The 13,527-nt window shown below is 45.2% G+C and overlaps 1 protein-coding gene across 2 annotated transcripts in view; it reads right to left on the reverse strand.

Annotated features, from left to right (window-relative positions):
• NLGN4X (neuroligin 4 X-linked) overlaps positions 1–13,527 on the reverse strand; it is a 315,466-nt gene that overhangs the window by 279,915 nt on the left and 22,024 nt on the right. For both annotated transcript variants that reach the window (XM_042926569.1, XM_042926570.1), the window contains exon 2: positions 1,786–1,953. The gene's annotated coding sequence lies outside the window, so the exon portion shown is untranslated. The remainder of the gene's footprint in view (positions 1–1,785; positions 1,954–13,527) is intronic.

Below are 13,527 nucleotides of genomic sequence, written 5' to 3' on the forward strand. Positions count from 1 at the left end.
TTATTATACCCATATGGTTACGACACTTGGGGCTAACCTTTGAAATCAAGGGAGAATGTAGGTCATGAACACGCTCACATTCTAATGCTCCTTTGTTTTCCCCTTTGTTTTCTGCTATAAAGGTGACTGTGGGGCGTGATGCAATAAGGCTTACTTTGTACATCTGAAGCTAAATTATAAGGTCTAGTCACATGCCAGAGCGCCTGGGTGGCTCAGGTGGCGAAGCGTCTGAATTCAGCTCAGGTCACAATCCCACAGTTCCAGCCCAGCATCAGGCTCTGTGCTGACAGTGTGGAGCCTGCTTGGGATTCTCTCTCTCCCTCTCCTTCTGCCCCTCCCCCATTCACATTCTCTCTGGATCTCTCTCTTTCAAAATAAACTTAAAAAATATATAGTCATGTGCCTTATAGCATGTATCAAAGGTTAAAGAATAAATTCTCTAGATTGAAATACTTCTTATTTAAGATTAAAATATTTTTTAACATTTATTTATTATTGACAGAGACAGACAGAGCATGAGCATGGGAGGGGCAGAGAGAGAGGGAGACACAGAATCCGAAGCAGGCTCCAGGCTCCGAGCTGTCAGCACAGAGCCCGACTCGGGGCTCGAAATCGCGAACCGTGAGACCATGCCCTGAGCCGAAGTCAGATGCTTAACCAACTGAGCCATCCAAGCACCCCTATAATCTAGGTTTTGACACAAAAAGTATACCCTACTATATACTTATCATTTGTAAAGACTTACAGTGTACTTAATATGTATTCATTGATATAGAAAAGAATCTTTTGGGGGCACCTGGGTGGCTCAGTTGGTTAAACATCCCACTCTTGGGGTGCCTGGGTGGCTCAGTTAGTTAGGCATCCGACTTCAGCTCAGGTCATGATCTCACAGTTTATGAGTTTGAACCCTATGTGGGGCTCTGTGCTGACAGCTCAGAGCCTGGAGCCCGCTTCAGATTCTGTGTCTCCTTCTCTCTCTGCCCCTCCCCTACTTGCACTCTGTCTCTCTCTCTCAAAAATAAATAAATATTTTTTAAAAATGGAATCTTTTGTTTTAAGTGTTTTTTTTTAGTAATCTCTACACCCAACGTGGGGTGTGAACCCACGACCCCAAGATCAAGAACCGCATATTCTTCCAACTGAGCCAGCCGGGTGCCCCTAGAGAAGAAACTTTTAATTATAATAATATATGGCCTGTGATGACAGTTTCCAAATAGTCAAGGTGGATTAAAAAGAGGAGGCACTCATTTGCAGCAACGTAGGTGGAAATGGAGGGGATTATGCTGAGTGAGATAAGTCAGTCAGAGAAAGACAGGTATCATATGTTTTCACTCATGTGGAACTTGAGAAACTTAACAGAAGAGGGGAGGGAGGGGAAAAACAGTTTCAAACAGAGAGGAAGGCAAACCATAAGAGATTCTGAAATACAGAAAACAAACTGAGGAGGGCTGATGGGGGTTGCGGAGGAGAGGGGAAGATTGAGGACGGCACCTGTTGGGATGAACACTGGGTGTTGTATGTAAGCGATGAATCATAAGAATCTACCCCAACCAAGAGCACACAGGAGGCACTAACTAAAACAATATTTATGAGTTGTTAATATATTAGCAATATTATAGTTTGTTAACACACATATATAATATGCAATTCAATATAATTTATCATACGTAAATAATTTAATATAATTTGTAATATGTAAATGTATCATTTCCTATTCATAAAATTATTGTATCATGTTGATAGAATCTTAGCGTACAGAGAGTACATCACTCAAAGCAGACAGACCTTCTGAGGAATATCAGGTCCGGACAGAAGAAGGATTCATTCCACACTAGGATAATGTTTCAAGGAGGCCTCTCCATGTACTCTCATCTTTACAACTGAAGATTTGGGGGTTCATGAAGATCTTCAAAGCCATTCCAATTCACCCCGCGTAGTAGGTCAAAAAAATACCTAGAAAATACGATAGAAAGATATAAACACCTTCATAAAAGTTGGCATTCATACACGTTTGACATTCCAAGAGGGTACTGATGGGATTTTATTCCCTCGTACCTAAATAACTTGCAATAAATATTGTCTAGAGATCCTGTCATTTCATTCCACAAGTGTATTTTGAGTGCAAACCACGAATGAGACAGGAAGTCAGAAAAGGAATTCCAAAGACGCACGGGACAGTCCCTATGCTCAATGAGCCTGAATTCCAAAGATGCACAGGACAGCCCCTGTCCTCAATGAGCCTGACTTCTCATGAAGGAGGGAGCATCCTCAGAGCAACGACTCATAAATAACTGCATGACCTCACGGACCGGCAATTAAGGAATAGAAATTGGCCGGTTCAGCAGAGATGACAGCTGTAAGAAAATCTTAGGAGCTGGCACAGTAGAAGACCTTGAGAGAGGAGGGCGACAACGGCCATATTTGTCAGAGTCCAGCCCATGGGAAGGAGGAGGAAGAAGGTGCTCCACTGACTGAGCCATCCAGGCACCCCTAAATTTTTTTTCAATCCTACGCTTATTCCTCCGAAATTAAGTAATTTTGTTTTGAGTTGCAGTGACCTGCTGAATTTCTGAAAGAACAACGAGGGGTTTTCATTTCTTGGGTAGCTATAAAAAAAAAAAAAAAAAGGATGCTCACATAAGAAGAAAATGTCTGTTTAGGTATCAGGGGGTCATCCTGGATATTTCTAGATGTGTACCTAAATGTTCAAATTAATGTAAGTGACCTCATTTATCTCCCCCAAATTTTACCTCCCATCCCTCAAACAGAACAATCTTCCAAATTATATCCAGTTTTGTAAAGATGCATATTTAATAAAACATCTGTTTCTGCTTTGGATTTGCTCCCAGTTTTATACAATGTTCAGATTGTTTAATTTTTAGCATTCTGAAAGCTGAGTAAAAAACAACGAAGAGGAAAATTTCTCTTCAGAATTTAAAAAATAACTTAAAATACATATAATCAATTTTACCCGATTCGACTTTTGCTGAGTCAACCCACAATTCCGATGAACTCTCAAGGAATTCGTTTCTTGCCCACATTGCTAATTTTGACCCAAACCTTTACAACAAAATTAAAAAAGTCCTCGGCTCCTCTATCCTGCAAGCAGAAGAGACTTCTGAGCCCGGTGGATTTATAGCTTTCCTGTAAGACATTAAATGATTAAGCTCCAGAATCCTTTACATTCCGAAAATTTATTGCTCTTAATTTTCCAGGCATGGACTGGAATGGGAAACCTGAAGCCTTTCTCTGACACTGTCTTTAAAAAAATACAGAAAAACAATTCAGAAAAGTCGAGGGACATGCATACTGGCAAAAAAAATTTTTTTTAAGATAAAAAGACATCTAGAAATAAATCACAGAAGTGTGTGGCATAAACCACACATTTTCAGTAAATCATGCTAATTTACAAGCTCAATAATCGAGGTAGAACCATTTTCCCCTTCGGTGGGAGACTAACTTCCATCTACAACAAATAGGTTAAATGATCAAAGATGTTCTTGGGGCACATGGGGGAGCTCAGTCGCCTTACTGTCCAATTCTTTATTTGGACTCAGGTCATGATCTCACAGTTCATGGGTTCAAGCCCCACATCGGACTCTATGCTGACACCACAGAGCCTGCTTGGGATCCTCTCTGTCCCTCTCTCTCTGCCCCTCCCCTGCTCGCTCTTTATCTCTGTCTCTCAAAACAAATTAAAATAAACTCTAAGAAAAAAAAAAAACATGTTCAGGGTGCCTGGGTAGCTCAGTCAGTTAAGTATCCGATTTGAGCTCAGGTCATGATCTCACAGTTCATGGGTTCCAGCCCCACGTCGGGCTCTGTGCTAATGGCTCAGAGCCTGGAGCCTGCTTCGGATTCTGTGTCTCCCTTTCTCTCTGCCCCTCCCCCACTTGCGATCTGTCTCCCTCTCTCTATCTCACTCAAAAATAAACATTTGAAAAAATGTTTTTTATAGAAAAAATAATGTTCTCTCATACTGTCTCTGGTTTGACTCCATGCTGTCTAAGAACCCATGATGGCTGGCTTGTCAACGCTTGTCTTCAAAGTGCAATCTTTGACTTTTGTCATCCACTCAGTGCATATCCACAGAGTGTCTACTCATTTCTTCAACAAACACCCAATGAGGGTCTCATCTGAGTGGGACTCACCAAAAGACACACGTTTAAGGGAAGACAGGAACACTTTAAAACACACCTTAGTGGGCAAAAAATAAAAATGCCTTCCAATTTGAGGAAGCACCAAGAAGGAAGTAAGCATGGGCTAAATATGAAGACACTAGAGCATGTGACCCACTTTAAGTGGGAAGAGGGAAGGGTGTTCCAGGCAGGGGAAGCGTAGAGGCAATGTCCTAATTTGGTACCCACTTAGTTGGATCACAAAATCAAGAGACAACTGGTATACCAGCAGGGTGGTAATCGGAGAAGGCTATGCCATGGAGCTGGGGAGGTGGACAGGAGGCTCACTGTGAAAAGCCAAATAGGTCAGTAAAAGGAATTTGGGGTTTATTCTAAGTAACACGAAGCCATCCTTTGTAAGACATTCTAGACGCAGAAGGAGGAACGAAAGGTCAATCATAAGTGATACGAAGAGCCTGCCTTAGGATGCACCTGTATTTCAAGGTACGTCACGTGCTTCAGTAACTTCTTCATCTCGCAGACACCTCTAGATGCCGGCGCTCTCTACGTTACTCTCTTACAGATGAGAAAACCGGAACGTGAACAAGTCAGCCCCACACAGCCAGGAAGCATTAGGTGACCTGGCTCCTCTGAGAGAAATTGAGTACCAGAAACGAGTGTGTGAAGAAAGTGAGCAGAGAGAATCCTAGCCTCGTGTGATGGATAAAGTATGGATATGTGTGACATACTAGGTAAAAAAAAACGCGTTGGGCTCTGCCTCTGGCTCCTGGCACAGAACTCCTAAAACCCCTGCGATTCCTACATCACTAAGAGCATCCTTGTTGTAACATTTGATCTACGACTCTGATTCCTCATACCGAGCTCCTAATTAGCTTGGATCTTCTTAGGCAGTAGGAGTGTCTTTTGTTCTAATGAGGCAACACTTGGTGGGCTCCAACATAGCTTCTAAATGAGAGCTGGTCGGCAGGAAAACCAAGTCATGGTTGGAAGCTTGGAATGTTCAGCCCCCCTCCATGCTCTGGGAAGAGGAAGGGGCTGGAGACTGAGTTAAAGATTGGTCACAAGTACATGAAGAAGCCTCCATAAAATCTGAAAAGTACACAGTTCAGGGAGCTTCTGGGTGGGTGCGTCCATCCACGGCTGGGAGTGTGGTGCATCCCAACTCCAAGAGGACACAACTCCTGCTTCAGGACCCTCACAGACCTCATCCTATGGATCTCTTCATCTGGGTGTTCCTCTGTATCCTTTATCATCTCCTTGATTATAAAATACACTGGAAGACATTAAAGAACTGTTTCTCCAACTTCTGTGAGCTGTTCTAGTAAATGATACAATCCAAGGAGGGGATTCTGGGAACCTCTGATCCGTAGCCAAGTTGGAAGAAAGTTGTGGGTAACCTAGGGACCTATTGCTTACAATTGACATCTGCAGTGGAGACAAGTCTTGTGGGACCGAGCCCTTAACCTGTGGGGTCTGTGCTGACTCCAGTTTGGATCAAATTGAACTGAATTGTAGGACACATCCTGCAGGTGTCACAGACAATGGCTCAGTGCTGGGGGGGGGAGGGGGTGGGGAACCATATACCTGGAGACAGCAAGTATTGAGTGTGTGAGTAAAGGGGAAACACAGGAGTGGTTTTCCCAACCGGTGTGGTAGAGGGGAATACACAAGTACCCCAGGTTGAAGGAGAACATGAGAATGACAGCAAGAAAGCAAGGAACAGGTGCAGTGAATCCCTGCGATTATCAGCCTGGATGGAACATTACATACGAGGGAGGAGAGGCCACAAAGTGCACATGGCCGGGACAGGGAATGGACAAAAACGTGGGCTTGAGCACAGTTTCCGGACTGGACAGTCCTTTGATGCAACCTATTATTCAGGAAGGTGGAGCAGGAAGACCAAATAGATGGGAGAGTGTGAACAGCCATAGGACATTAGTAAAATAGCGAAACTAAAGAGAGAACATGGCTGTGGACAGTGGAGACGTACCCCAGCCAAGGAAGTAAGGAGACCCGGAAAGTGTATTACACCAGGCAGACTAGAGAGACAGGATGCAAAGTGCAGGATGAGGGACTGAGTCTGGGAAAACAAAAATGCAGGGAACAGAGCAAGCTTGGCAAGAAAGACGATGGGCTGAATTTGGACACACCGAACTGGGCTTTTGGCAGTATGCACAAAGTCATCCTCAAAAGAGACGACCGTGAGAGCAAGATGGAGCTTGAGAGTGACGTCAGAGCAGAGAATAGAAACCCAGGGGTGTCCCAGGTGGAAACTATGGTTGAATCACGAACAGATGCAAAGCTACGTGGGACAGTCTGGGGCAACAGTAGTAGCTGAAGAAGCAGGATGAGAAAATGCAGAAAATGCAGAGAAGATACCGGAAAGTTCACTAAAGGCACAGGAAGGCAGTAGAGGGGAGCCAAGGGGACAGCGTTTAGGAACTGGGACAATGAACACGTCAGAGTCTACAGAGAAAGTCCCGGGAGGACGCTGGCTCTGTTGAAGACTCACCCCCGCAGTGGCCACCTGGGCAAAGCCACGGAGTCGAGGTGCGCGGTCAGAAAAGACGGCAGAAGAGACGCGAGAGGAAACAGAGCCATGTGTCTTATGAAGAGCTCTTCTTCTCAAGGTACGACGTGTCAGGACATTAAGTAGGTACTATGGAGTGATGAGAATGGCGGAGAAGGTCTTGATGGTGCATATGGCGGACCAGTTTTCAGAAAGAAAAACACTACGTTCCAGACACTGTGGAGGCCGGGTAAGTCCATCTTTAAAGTCCATCCATTACCTTATAACCACCATCAAAGCGCCTGTTCTCTGCCAGTCTCACAGATCTGTGCACTTTCTGGCAAGACTGACCTGTCCCAAGTTCAGGAAGCCTCTCCCTTCCCCTGAATTAAAGGACCTGAAACACAACCCCAGCGTCTCATAGCTACTCCGTGGCTTTGTTGTCTCTGCAATAGGTAGCCATCCCACGCCATGGTTTCATTTTCCCAGGGTCAACCCCCCCCCCCCCCCCGGATCTCCATTTCCTCTACTAGCCTCATTCCCTCAACCTCCATCTCGGCCGCTACCTGCCCGCATCATATCCGCCCCCTTAAAACTGACATTCCGTAAATGATTCACTTCGGCAAAAACAGTAGCAGAGCTCCTCCAACAGCTGAAAGAATAACATCGATCGGCTTTCCCATTGAGTTCCACCACCTGGAGCACTCTCATTTCAATTTCTTTTTTTTTTTTTAATTTTTAATGTTTATTCATTTTTGATACAAAGAGAGACAGAGGGTGAGCGGGGGAGGGGCAGAGAGAGAGGGAGACACAGAATCCAAAGCAGACTCCGGGCTCTGAGCCATCGGCACAGAGTCTGACGCGGGGCTCGAACTCATGGACCGTGAGATCATGATCTGAGCCGAATTCGGACGCTTAACCGACAGAGCCACCCAGGCGCCCGTGATTTCAACGCAGTCGTCCGATACAACCCCTTGCACTGGAAATGACACTCAACCCACTCATTCAAGTGCATCTGTGAACTGGCACACGATGTCACATGCATGTTATCATTTGAGAATGCCTTTATCCAACACATCTGGTACACACACGTTTACTCTCTCTTTCTTCTACTCTTCAGACAAAACCCCAGCGATCCTGAGACACAGATCATAAGCAACCTCTTTTGTAAAAGTTTCTTGGACACTCTAGCTTCCAAGATAGCCGTCAATGGTCCCTGCCTCCCTGTCCGAATGCCGTCTCACTGTCCCCATCCACGTGGTGCCAGGTTTCAACGGTGTGCGTGCAGATCTGATAATGAGCCACCTCCAAGATCAAGGTAGAAAAGACAATGGCTTTCATCTTAGGGTCCCTCCCTCTCATTGGCTCTCGCTCCTCCCCGACTCGAGAAAGCCAGCCGCCAAGTTTGTGTGACTAGCCCTAGGGAGTGGCCTGTGTGGCAAAGAACAAAGCCACCTGCTGACAAACACACGAGTGAGATTCTCCAATGCCTTCGTGAAACTTCCAGCCCAGCCCCCAAATGAAGCGCAGTATGCCAAGACCGTGAGCCAGAACCACCGAGCTGTGTGGCTCCTGAACGCCTGACTTCCAGAAAATCTAGGCGGTAATAAACAGTTGCAGTTTTCAGCTGTGTTTAAGGTAATGTAGACAAATAACAACCTGTCCCAAGTGGTACACATGCCAAGTAAGATTCTAGTGGAATGTAAGATTCCAAATTCCTAAGGTCTGGGTTTTCATCCTCTTTTGGGGATGTTTGATGGGCATGCCTTGTAGAATACATACTCCACTGATCATGTTGTCTTCTCCACTGGGATGGTGATCTCACCAGGATCAGGAATTGAATCCTATCTATGTTTCTATGTCTTGCATTATCTAGCCTGTTGACTGTTGTGCATTCATGGTTATCGAATGGATGGATGGATGGATGGATGGATGGATGGATGGATGAGTGAATGAATGAATGAACGAATGAAGCTCCGTTCCTGGTTTCTCAGTCTCTGAAGGGAAAATAGCTGCACCCAGCCTGGAGTTACAAGACCCTCGTTTGAGAGACAATGTGCCCTTGCATCCCTCAAATGAGAAACCACTGGCTGCCTTCAAGTGTTTTCAAGTATGAGCCAAGCATTTGGAAGCATAGGGGAATAACAATGAGTTTTTATGGTGGTTATTATTAATCTTTACATCCTGCACAGTCCATAGCACATGGTAAATGCCCAATAAATACACATGAGATTGAACTCACCAGGAGCCCGAACACAAAGGCAACGTGGAAATCAGTGCAGCGAGACTCACTGTCAGAAGCAAACCACCAGACCCAGACGTATTCATGCCACCTTCCACACAGGAGAAACCAAAACAGGACGGGAGAGTCAAAAACTAAACAGGCTGTTTGTGGCCAAAGAACCTGAAAAAGACTCGAATGCTGTGGTTTTCAGAGTGTGACCCCCTAGAGCAGTAGCAGCAAGTTCATGTGGGCTCCATCTTGGATCTGCTGGCTCAGAACCTTTCCTGGGTGGGACACTGCCCTGCAGGGGACGCTGGTACAGAGGTTTAGGAAACACTGTCCCTCCTTCACGGCCCAGGGTTTAGAGCACACGTCAGGCTCCAAAATCGGTCTCTCCCCTACTATTTCCTCAGGTTGTTTCAACCCGCTCTCAACTGGGAGGTCGCATTTCCTTTGGAAGACCTCTCATGAAGCCAACCCTAAGGGAGCATCCCCTATCAGGAACCCCCGTGTCGTGTCCTCCTAGCCCCATAAGCATCGACTGAGCCACTTCTTATTAAAGGGATGATGCTGCATACACTTCATCATCACCTGACATGCGTGTCTCTAGCCGCCGCCAGACCACACAGCCCGTGAGCGAGCTGCCGGGTGTTCCTTCCCCAAGGCTAGTCCAACGCATCGCCACTCCTCGATGAATGAAACAAACATATGGCGATGGTTCAAAAGGTTCTGACAATCACAGCAATTGAGAGATTAAAGAATTCCCCATTCTGCTTCGTAAATGTAGAGAACACTTTCCCCAAGGGAAAAAAAAAAGGCATGACCTAGACTGGGGGTCACCTCCTCCATAGAAGCACGCAAAACACACAAGGCTGCTCTTCGGCCCAAGTGTTTACATGCCACGATCAGAAGTTGAAAAGATGCTGGAGAAAACCCATGTTGGGGTCGATATGTCCTAGCAGTCAGACACAGTGGCAAGACAGAGGCAGAGACAGAATGTGACAAATCATACCCACGTCCCAAGTTTTATTTTAGTGCCATTTAGACTTTCTACCCTAAGTGCTGCACTGTGCTTTTTATGATCTAGCCAGATTTTTTATCATCTAGACATTGTTCAGTGTGTCAATACCTCTGGGTTTGCTCCAAATTTCACAATTTCTACTTGCACACCCCCTCTGCTCCATTTGTATCTGCCATTTAACCAGGTCACAATGAAGTTTATTCGGAAAATACACGGAGCGTGTGTATCACTAATCACAGTTTAAAATGAGCAGTATTCAAGTCAAGAGTCTTAATTACAATGATCATGGCTCTGGAATCAGGCAGAATTAGTTGGAAAGGACCTGGGGATCGGTCCAACCCACTCATTTTACAGTTGAGGAGTATGAAGGCCCACTGCTTGCCTCCAAAGGGCTGTAATTAAGTAGGGGACCGTCACCCCTTCCCAGAATGCGTGGCGGCTGTGATAGGATGTGGTGCCATCTCTAAAAAGCTGATGACACAGAGGTGACCATGGAGGACAAGTGTCCTCCCCACCACTGCCAGAATGTGTCAGAGAAGCAGGGAGAGACTGGGCCAGGGGTCTGCCCTTCATCAGGCTCTACCCCAGATGGCTATTTCCCGTAGGGTGGGACAGCCCCGAATCTTGGCGGGATTCCTAGCACTGCAGTGACAAAGTACGACAAGTCTACTGGTTTAATTTATTCTCTCATCAAGGTTCTGGAGGCCAAAATTCCAGAATCAAGGGGTTAGCAGGACCACGCTGCTCTGAAGGATCCAAAGGAAGAGGGTCCTGCCTCTTCCAAGTTCAGGTGGCTGCTGGCAATAGTTGGGGTTCCCTTGGCTTGTGGATGCCTTGCTCCAATCTCTGCCCCCCACCGTCCCATGGCTGGGGACGTCCCGTGGGTCTGTCTGAATCTTCACTTTGTTTTCTCACTGTGTGCCTGTGTGTGCACACAGCATGTTCCCCTCTGAGATGGACAGGTGTCGTACTGGATCAAGACCAGTATGATCAGGATGTCACTGATCTCCTCTTTATTTAAAAAAAATTCTTTAAACGTTTATTCATTTTTGAGAGACAGAGAGAGAGAGAGAGAGAGAGAGAGAGAGAGAGAGACGGAGTGCAAATGAGGGAGGGGCAGAGAGAGGAGACACAGGATCCGAAGCAGGCTCCAGGCTCTGAGCTGTCAGCACAGAGCCCAATGTGGGGATCAAAGCCATGAACCGTGGGATTCTAGTGGAATGTAAGATTCCCAATTCCTAAGGTCTGTGTTTCCATCCTCTTTTGGGAATGTTTGATGGGCATGCCTTGTAGAATACGTACTCCACTGACCTGAGCCAAAGTTGGACACTTAATCGAATGAACCACCCAGGGGCCCCGTGACTGATCTCCTCTTAACTACATCTGCAAAGAATTTTGTTCCAAATAAGGTCACCTTTGGAGGTGTTGCGTGTTAGGACCTCACTGTATCATTTTGGGAGACACAATTCAATCCACAACGTTTGGTTTATTTGTAAAATGATATGGTTGGATTCAGAGTGTTTTTCCTTGAATTTCTAGTGTTAAATATGGAGCAAACAGAAGGAGAAAACTGCTCTCTCTCTCTCTCAGACACACACACACACACACACACACACACCCCACACACTGGAATCTGGAGCTGTGGAAACAGAACCTTTGGGTGGCTGGCTCCATGCATTTACTTTCAACCAGGTTTTTCACCATCGCACAAGAACTACCTCGCTGATTCTGCACGTTTGCACCAGGTGGAAGAATGAGGCCAGAATGTGTGCTTTCTGCATCATTCACATTTGCAAATGCATCCACTATAAACGTAGAATGACAACGGCAGCCAAATTGTAGGTGGGAGTAATTTGTCTCCAGACATCAAATTCTGCATAGTAAATGGACTTTCCCTTTTCTCTTGTATTTTCTCGGAGCCTCGTTCATTTGCTTCTTTCCTCGTGGAACAAAAAACTTACTGTAAAACTGCGGCATTAGTTTGAATAGTTTACGCGTGGCATCAGCCTTTCAAAAATATAACCCAAGTTTTAAACATGGAGACAAGGAAAAATGTAGACATTTAGGAACTATGCAATGAAGGCAATGAAATACTTATCGTAGCAAACGTCAATGCTGAAATATGTACCAAAAAAGATCAGCACGTACCCCCACATCCCAACGTTACAGAATTAAACTGTTAAGAACCAGCTGTGTAACTGGCTTTACCGAATCTTTTTATCATGAGAATGTAAAAGGTGGCTATTTCTTATAGCAATTTAAAACAATCACACAAGATAACCCATGATGAAGACACTTATGACAAATCTTACGTCTGCAATCTCCCGGGTTGGTGACACGAATTGCGAATGTCTGAGGCTGATAATGACCTGTCTTCAACACACATTTTTCCACACAAATTCATCTTGTATTCACTCACACATTATTAAAACTTCTTATTTTGTTCGAGAATCTAATTTTAACCAATCAATGTAACGGCTCAGAAAATACAACACCGTCTTCAATGGGTCTTAGATTTAATTTTCTGCGCAGCACATTTGTGTGTGTGTGTTTTCCACGGATGTGAGTTGTAAACGAGTGAGGGCACTCGCCCGTTCGTGTGAATCCATTCTATGTGCCAGGCGTTCATATACCATCTTCCCATCTAAAGCGTTTCCATTTGCAAGATGGCTCTGCCCAGTGTTAGATAAGCTAGCTGCATTTTGTTCTGTCCTCTGTTCTCGAAGATGCCTATCAAGGATTTTCTTTATTCTTTTTATTTTCTCCAAAGCTCTCACTTACAAACATCAGTTCTATCTTCCTTTTCGATAAAGTGCTTTATCATGGCTATCCCCAAACATCAACCTAATTCTCATTACCACGGATACAACTCATACAGTCTATTCTTGTTACGAAAAAGCTTCAAGGAACACATGGATATGGCCTCTCATTGTCCTGTTTGTCCCTGTTTTTCTGGTCACGCCCAGCACACCTAAAAGGCCACCAAAACCCCAAAGAGAATGAAATCCCCTGTGTAAAATCTGGCATGGGCACACATCATTTGGTAATACAGGTTCTTAAATGGGAGGGATTTTAACCCCCAGGGGACATCTGGCAACGTCTGGAGACATTTTTGATGGTCACAGCTGGGAAGAGATACACATCTAGACGCTGGAGGCCAGGGATACAGGTAAACATCAACCATGCTCAGGGAAGTCATGTGCAACAAAGAATTATCCAGCCCCAGTATCAATGGTGCCAAGGGCAATAAATCTTTGTAAGAGAGATGTATTCCCGCAACATATGAGTTCATCAAGTCGTGTTTTCAGTATCATACAAGTCTTGTCACTTCAACGCATCCTTTTTGTAATCAACCAGCATGATCTTCTACTTACTATCATGTACGTTACAGAAGTTTGTATTTGTTAAGCGCACACACAAGTACACACCAGTGCGTGGGGCACACCCGGCTCCTTCCAGCACAACCATCCTTCTGAAAGGTGGGTGAGTCATTCCTTTCATTTCGCTTTACAAGTTACACATGTAATATGTATCACTGCTTTCAAACATGCAGCCATTTCTGCAAAGGCCCTATGTTACTATTACAGTGAAGGATGAGATAACGTTAGGAGGGGAGAGTAGAGTGTGGTTCCCA

Source organism: Panthera leo, chromosome Y (genome assembly GCF_018350215.1).
Source record: "Panthera leo isolate Ple1 chromosome Y, P.leo_Ple1_pat1.1, whole genome shotgun sequence".
Classification (NCBI taxonomy): Eukaryota; Metazoa; Chordata; class Mammalia; order Carnivora; family Felidae; genus Panthera; species Panthera leo.